The following is a 9,162-nucleotide window of genomic DNA, read 5'->3' on the forward strand; positions in this document are numbered from 1 at the left end:
CGTACTGTGTCTGCTGCTAATATAGACTGGATGATAATGAGATGTAGTATGTATAAAGAAGAAAGAAAAAAAAAACCACGGGTAGGTGGTATACAATTATGGATGGACTGCCGAGTGCCGACACAGAGGTAGCTACAGCCGTGGACTACCGTACTGTGTCTGCTGCTAATATAGACTGGATGATAATGAGATGTAGTATGTATAAAGAAGAAAGAAAAAAAAACCACAGGTAGGTGGTATACAATTATGGATGGACTGCCGAGTGCCGACACAGAGGTAGCTACAGCCGTGGACTACCGTACTGTGTCTGCTGCTAATATAGACTGGTTGATAATGAGATGTAGTATGTATAAAGAAGAAAGAAAAAAAAAACCACGGGTAGGTGGTATACAATTATGGATGGACTGCCGAGTGCCGACACAGAGGTAGCTACAGCCGTGGACTACCGTACTGTGTCTGCTGCTAATATAGACTGGATGATAATGAGATGTAGTATGTATAAAGAAGAATGAAAAAAAAAAACACGGGTAGGTGGTGGTATACAATTATGGATGGACTGCCGAGTGCCGACACAGAGATAGCTACAGCCGTGGACTACCGTACTGTACTGTGTCTGCTGCTAATATAGACTGGATGATAATGAGATGTAGTATGTATAAAGAAGAAAGAAAAAAAAAACACGGGTAGGTGGTGGTGTACAATTATGGATGGACTGCCGAGTGCCGACACAGAGATAGCTACAGCCGTGGACTACCGTACTGTACTGTGTCTGCTGCTAATATAGACTGGATGATAATGAGATGTAGTATGTATAAAGAAGAAAGAAAAAAAAAACCACGGGTAGGTGGTATACAATTATGGATGGACTGCCGAGTGCCGACACAGAGGTAGCTACAGCCGTGGACTACCGTACTGTGTCTGCTGCTAATATAGACTGGATGATAATGAGATGTAGTATGTATAAAGAAGAAAGAAAAAAAAAACCACGGGTAGGTGGTGGTATACAATTATGGATGGACTGCCGAGTGCCGACACAGAGATAGCTACAGCCGTGGACTACCGTACTGTACTGTGTCTGCTGCTAATATAGACTGGATGATAATGAGATGTAGTATGTATAAAGAAGAAAGAAAAAAAAAACCACGGGTAGGTGGTATACAATTATGGATGGACTGCCGAGTGCCGACACAGAGGTAGCTACAGCCGTGAACTACCGTACTGTGTCTGCTGCTAGTATAGACTGGATGATAAATAATGATATAAAAAATATATATATATCACTACTGCAGCCGGACAGGTATATATTATATAATGACTGACCTGCTGGACACTGTCTGTCAGCAGAATGAGTTTTTTATAGAATAAAAAAACACCACACAAGTCACACGACGAGTGTTTAACTTTTTCAGGCAGACAATCACAATATACTGGTGGTCAGTGTGGTCAGGTCACTGGTCAGTCACACTGGCAGTGGCACTCTGGCAGCAAAAGTGTGCACTGTTTAATATGTACTCCTGGCTCCTGCTATAACTGCTCCCCAGTCTCCCCCACAATTAAGCTGTGTGAGCACAGTCAGATATTATACATAGATGATGCAGCACACTGGGCTGAGCACAGATATGGTATGTGACTGAGTCACTGTGTATCGTTTTTTTCAGGCAGAGAACGGATTATATTAAATAATAATAAAACTGCACTGGTGGTCTCACTGGTCAGTCACTAGTATAACTAACTAACTACTATCAGCAAAATTCTGCACTCTCTGAGTACTCCTCCTAAGCTCCAGTAAATGAAGTGTCTCACTCTCACTCTCCTATCTATTTCTAAACGGAGAGGACGCCAGCCACGTCCTCTCCCTATCAATCTCAATGCACGTGTGAAAATGGCGGCGACGCGCGGCTCCTTATATAGAATCCGAGTCTCGCGATAGAATCCGAGCCTCGCGAGAATCCGACAGCGTGATGATGACGTTCGGGCGCGCTCGGGTTAACCGAGCAAGGCGGGATGATCCGAGTCGCTCGGACCCGTGTAAAAAAACATGAAGTTCGGGCGGGTTCGGATTCCGAGGAACCGAACCCGCTCATCTCTAATTATGACATGCAGTGACCCCAGTTCATATTATGCTACATTACAGTGCCTCTACTTCTTACTGTGCCATAGTACAGTGCCCCAGTTCATATTATGTAACATTATAATGCCCTCCAGTTCATTTTATATCACATTACAAAATTAGCAGGTACAGGGGCATAACTAGACTGTTTGTGCCGCAAGGCAAATGTTTGGAGGGCTCTTATGTATCATCCAATGGTGAAAAAATAAGATTTTACTCACCGGTAAATCTATTTCTCGTAGTCCGTAGTGGATGCTGGGAACTCCGTAAGGACCATGGGGAATAGCGGCTCCGCAGGAGACTGGGCACAACTAAAAGAAAGCTTTTAGACTACCTGGTGTGCACTGGCTCCTCCCACTATGACCCTCCTCCAAGCCTCAGTTAGGATACTGTGCCCGGAAGAGCTGACACAATAAGGAAGGACTTTGAATCCCGGGTAAGACTCATACCAGCCACACCAATCACACCGTATAACTTGTGATACTATACCCAGTTAACAGTATGAAATATAACTGAGCCTCTCAACAGATGGCTCAACAATAACCCTTAGTTAGGCAATAACTACATACAAGTATTGCAGACAATCCGCACTTGGGATGGGCGCCCAGCATCCACTACGGACTACGAGAAATAGATTTACCGGTGAGTAAAATCTTATTTTCTCTGACGACCTAGTGGATGCTGGGAACTCCGTAAGGACCATGGGGATTATACCAAAGCTCCCAAACGGGCGGGAGAGTGCGGATGACTCTGCAGCACCGAATGAGAGAACTCAAGGTCCTCCTCAGCCAGGGTATCAAATTTGTAGAATTTTGCAAACGTGTTTGCCCCTGACCAAGTTGCAGCTCGGCAAAGTTGTAAAGCCGAGACCCCTCGGGCAGCCGCCCAAGATGAGACCACTTTCCTCGTGGAATGGGCTTTTACTGATTTAGGATGCGGCAATCCAGCCGCAGAATGCTCCAGCTGAATTGTGCTACAAATTCAGCGACCAATAGTCTGCTTAGAAGCAGGAGCACCTATTTTGTTGGGTGCCTACAGGATAAAAAGCGAGTCAGTTTTCCTGACTCCAGCCGTCCTGGAAATATAAATTTTTAAGGCCCTGACTACGTCCAGTAACTTGGAATCTTCCAAGTCCCTAGTAGCCGCAGGCACTACAATAGGTTGGTTCAAGTGAAAAGCTGATACCACCTTAGGGAGAAACTGGGGACGAGTCCTCAATTCTGCCCTATCCATATGGAAAATCAGATAAGGGCTTTTACATGACAAAGCCGCCAATTCTGACACACGCCTGGCCAAAGCCAAGGCCAATAACATGACCACTTTCCACGTGAGATATTTCAAATCCACAGTTTTAAGTGGCTCAAACCAATGTGATTTTAGGAAACTCAACACCACGTTGAGATCCCAAGGTGCCACAGGAGGCACAAAAGGGGGCTGAATATGTAGCACTCCCTTTACAAATGTCTGAACTCCAGGCAGTGAAGCCAGTTCTTTCTGGAAGAAAATCGACAGAGCCGAAATCTGGACCTTAATGGAACCCAAGTTTAGGCCCATAGTCACTCCTGACTGTAGGAAGTGCAGAAAACGACCCAGCTGAAATTCCTCTGTTGGGGCCTTCCTGGCCTCACACCACGCAACATATTTTCGCCAAATACGGTGATAATGGTTTGCGGTTACTTCTTTCCTGGCTTTTATCAGCGTAGGAATGACTTCCTCCGGAATGCCCTTTTCCTTTAGGATCCGGAATTCAACCGCCATGCCGTCAAACGCAGCCGCGGTAAGTCTTGGAACAGACAAGGCCCCTGCTGTAGCAGATCCTGTCTGAGCGGTAGAGGTCATGGGTCCTCAGATATCATTTCTTGAAGTTCTGGGTACCAAGCTCTTCTTGGCCCATCCTGAACCACGAGTATCGTTCTTACTCCTCGTTTTCTTATTATTCTCAGTACCTTTGGTATGAGAGGCAGAGGAGGGAATACATAAACCGACTGGTACACCCACGGTATCACTAGAGCATCCACAGCTATTGCCTGAGGGTCCCTTGACCTGGCGCAATATCTAGTTTTTTGTTTAGGCGGGACGCCATCATGTCCACCTGTGGCCTTTCCCAACGGTTTACCAACAGTTGGAAGACTTCTGGATGAAGTCCCCACTCTCCCGGGTGTAGGTCGTGTCTGCTGAGGAAGTCTGCTTCCCAGTTGTCCACTCCCGGAATGAACACTGCTGACAGTGCTAAGACGTGATTTTCCGCCCATCGGAGAATCCTTGTGGCTTCTGCCATCGCCATCCTGCTTCTTGTGCCGCCCTGTCGGTTTACATGGGCGACCGCCGTGATGTTGTCTGATCGGATCAGTACCGGCTGGTTTTGAAGCAGAGGCCTTGCCAGACTTAGGGCATTGTAAATGGCCCTCAGTTCCAGAACATTTATGTGTAGGTAACGACTCCTGACTTGACCAAAGTCCTTGGAAACTTCTTCCCTGTGTGACTGCCCCCCAGCCTCGAAGGCTGGCATCCGTGGTTACCAGGACCCAGTCCTGTATGCCGAATCTGCGGCCCTCTTGAAGATGAGCACTCTGCAGCCACCACAGTAGAGATACCCTGGTCCTTGGAGACAGGGCTATCAGCCGATGCATCTGAAGTTGCGATCCCGACCACTTGTCCAAGAGGTCCCACTGAAAGGTTCTTGCATGGAACCTGCCGAATGGAATTCTGCTTCGTAAGAAGCTATCATTTTCCCAGGACTCGTGTGCAGTGATGCACCGATACCTGTTTTGGTTTCAGGAGGTCTCTGACTAGAGATGACAGCTCCTTGGCTTTCTCCTGTGTCCAGAACCATCCCCAGGAACAGTAGGCGTGTGGTAGGAACCAGCTGTGACTTTGGAATGTATAGAATCCATCCGTGCTGTTGTAGCACTTCCCGAGATAGTGCTACTCCGACCAACAACTGCTCCTTGGACCTCGCCTTTATAAGGAGATCGTCCAAGTACGGGATAATTAAAACTCCCTTTTTTCGAAGGAGTATCAATATTTCTGCCATTACCTTTGTAAAGACCCTCGGTGCCGTGGACAGTCCAAACGGCAGTGTTTGGAATTGGTAATGGCAATCCTGTACCACAAATCTGAGGTACTCCTGGTGAGGATGGTAAATGGGGACATGTAGGTAAGCATCCTTGATGTCCAGGGATACCATGTAATCCCCCTCCTCCAGGCTTGCAATAACCGCCCTGAGCGATTCCATCTTGAACTTGAATTTTTTTATGTATGTGTTCAAGGATTTCAAATTTAACATGGGTCTCACCGAACCGTCCGGTTTCGGTACCACAAACAGTGTGGAATAGTAACCCCGTCCTTGTTGAAGTAGGGGCACCTTGACTATCACCTGCTGGGAATACAGCTTGTGAATTGCCTCTAGCACAGCCTCCCTGCCTGAGGGAGTTGTCGGCAAGGCAGATTTGAGGAAACGGCGGGGGGGAGACGCCTCGAATTCCAGCTTGTACCCCTGAGATATTACTTGAAGGATCCAGGGATCCACCTGTGAGCGAGCCCACTGATCGCTGAAATTTTTGAGGCGGCCCCCCACCGTAACTGGCTACGCCTGTGGAGCCCCCGCGTCATGCGGTGGACTCAGAGGAAGCGGGGGAAGAATTTTGATTCTGGGAACTGGCTGACTGGTGCAGCTTTTTCCCTCTTCCCTCGTCTCTGTGCAGAAAAGAAGCGCCTTTGACCCGCTTGCTTTTCTGAAGCCGAAAGGACTGTACCTGATAATACAGTACTTTCTTAGGCTGTGAGGAAACCTGAGGTAAATTTTTTTCTTCCCAACTGTTGCTGTGGATACGGGGTCCCAGAGACCATCCCCAAACAATTCCTCACCCTTATAAGGCTCTATGTGCCTTTTAAAGTCAGCATCACCTGTCCAGTGTCGGGTCTCTAATACCCTCCTGACAGAATGGACATTGCATTAATTCTGGATGCCAGCCGGCAAAATATCCCTCTGTGCATCCCTCATATATAAGACGACGTCTTTAATATGTTCGCAAAATAGTATTTGACAGGGTCACAGACCACGCTGCAGCAGCACTATCTGCAGGTCTCAGTCTAGTACCTGAGTGTGTAAATACAGACTTCAGGATAGCCTCCTGCTTTTTATCAGCAGGTATCTTCAAAGTGCCACCTTTTTTGACAAACGTGTGAGCGCCTTATCCACCCTAGGGGATATCTCCCAGCGTAACTTATCCTCTGGCGGGAAAGGGTACGCCATCAGTAACTTTTTAGAAATTACCAGTTTCTTATCGGGGGAACCCACGTTTTTTCACACTTCATTCACTCATTTGATGGGGGAACAAAACACTGCCTGCTTTTTCTCCCCACACATAAAACCCTTTTTTAGTGGTACTTGGGTTAATGTCAGAAATGTGTAACACATTTTTTATTGCCGGGATCATGTAACGGATGTTCCTAGTGGATTGTGTATATGTCTCAACCTCGTCGACACTGGAGTCAGACTCCGTGTCGACATCTGTGTCTGCCATCTGAGGGAGCGGGCGTTTTTGAGCCCCTGATGGCCTTTGAGACGCCTAGGCAGGCGCGGCTGAGAAGCCGGCTGTCCCACAGCTGTTACGTCATCCAGCCTTTTATGTAAGGAGTTGACACTGTCGGTTTATACCTTCCACCTATCCATCCACTCTGGTGTCGGCCCCACAGGGGGCGACATCACATTTATCGGCATCTGCTCTGCCACCACATAAGCCTCCTCATCAAACGTGTCGACACAGCCGTACCGACACCCGCACACACACAGGGAATGCTCTGACTGAGGACTGGACCCCACACAGCCCTTTGGGGAGACAGAGAGAGAGTATGCCAGCACACACCAGAGCGCTATATAATTTAGGGATTAACACTATATTGAGTGAATTTTTCCCAATAGCTGCTTGTATATACAATATTGCGCCTAAATTTAGTGCCCCCCCTCTCTTTTTAACCCTTTGAGCCTGCAAACTACAGGGGAGAGCCTGGGGAGCTGTCTTCCAGCTGCACTGTGAAGAGAAAATGGCGCCAGTGTGCTGAGGGAGATAGCTCCGCCCCTTTTTCGCGGACTTTTCTACCGCTTTTTTATGGATTCTGGCAGGGGTATTTATCACATATATAGCCTCTGGGGCTATATATTGTGATATATTTGCCAGCCAAGGTGTTTTTATTGCTGCTCAGGGCGCCCCCCCCCCCCCCCCCGCGCCCCCCCCCCCCCCCCCCCCAGCGCCCTGCACCCTCAGTGACCGGAGTGTGAAGTGTGTATGAGGAGCAATGGCGCACAGCTGCAGTGCTGTGCGCTACCTTGGTGAAGACTGATGTCTTCTGCCGCCGATTTTCCGGACCTCTTCTTGCTTCTGGCTCTGTAAGGGGGACGGCGGCGCGGCTCCGGGAACGAACACCAAGGCCAGTTCCATGCGGTCGATCCCTCTGGAGCTAATGGTGTCCAGTAGCCAAGAAGCCCAAGCTAGCTGCAAGCAGGTAGGTTCGCTTCTTCTCCCCTTAGTCCCTCGATGCAGTGAGCCTGTTGCCAGCAGGTCTCACTGTAAAATAAAAAAAACTAAAATAAACTTTCTTTCTAGGAGCTTAGGAGAGCCCCTAGTGTGCATCCAGCTCGGCCGGGCACAGAAATCTAACTGAGGCTTGGAGGAGGGTCATAGTGGGAGGAGCCAGTGCACACCAGGTAATCTAAAAGCTTTCTTTTAGTTGTGCCCAGTCTCCTGCGGAGCCGCTATTCCCCATGGTCCTTACGGAGTTCCCAGCATCCACTAGGACGTCAGAGAAATGTACATAACACCTGTAACTGTGACACTGCCTGCACCTATGGTAGCTACGCCTTTGGATGCAGCCATCGGATCGCAGATCTATGAACGAGGCGTCTATTAACTACAGCTGCCTCCTGCTGCATTAGAATGTTAGTTGTGCGGTACTAGTATCAGGGCCTTTATTTCTACCTGAAATCTTAGCGTACTATACTGCTCAACTGACAATTAACAATAATCAGTCAATGGTTATGGCAGTAGGCTGCCTTCCTCAGCAGTGTCTAGTGTGAAAAATGTCACCTACATTATATGATGCATTATACCATCACAACTATACTCATCTCCTAAGTTTTATAAATTATGTTATTTTGGGATTGTTGTCACATCAACTTGCTGGGTAGAGTGACTTTGGAAAAACTGATTGAAGTTTTGATTAAAGTTTCACAATCGCAAACTACTTATCCAAGTTCCATGTACTACTTGAACACATTTACAAAAAGATGTTTGTGTACTTTGTACTTGGCAACAAAAGAGACTCATCTGGAAACTAGCGCTAAGAGGATTGATAGCCCCCAATTTATAGCTCCCAATTTACTTTGTGAGTGCACTGTTTGCACAGATGGGGTACGTATGATATCCCGGCAGACGTAATGCCGGCTGTCCCTATACCGACAGTGGTATCCCATCTGCTGGAATCCTGGCAGCGAATCCCCTCGTGGGCTCACTGCGCTCGCCATGCATTGGGCCCAGTGGCTTGCTACGCACGGTCGCACGCCACAGGTTCTATCCTCACTTGGTTGGTGGCGTGGACCCACCAACCGAATAGGAATACCCTGTGTGAATCTGGATTCCGGCTGCCGGTATTTCTCCAGCTGTCGGGATTCTGGCGTTGGTCTCCTGAACGCTGGGAAGCCGACAGCTGGTATATTGACTGCATCCCGCACAGATCTCATATAATTTCATGCATAAAAGCCATTGACAAATATGCACACAAAAGACATCTGGCTAGCAGTTCTTCTCATCTTACATCTATATTTTCTCATTTATCTTATACTTTACGGGGTGGTCTTCAGTATGCCGGCTGTCGCGATCCCGACGCACAGTATACCAGTGCCGGAATCCCGACAGCCGGCATACCGACACTTTTTCTCCCTCTTGGGGGTCCACGACCCCCCTGGAAGGAGAATAAATAGCCTGGTAGCGAGCCACTGTGCCCGCAGCATGGCGGGCGCAGCGAGCCCACAAGGGGCTCATTTGCGCTCGCCC

Source organism: Pseudophryne corroboree, chromosome 11 (assembly GCF_028390025.1).
Source record: "Pseudophryne corroboree isolate aPseCor3 chromosome 11, aPseCor3.hap2, whole genome shotgun sequence".
Lineage (NCBI taxonomy): Eukaryota > Metazoa > Chordata > Amphibia > Anura > Myobatrachidae > Pseudophryne > Pseudophryne corroboree.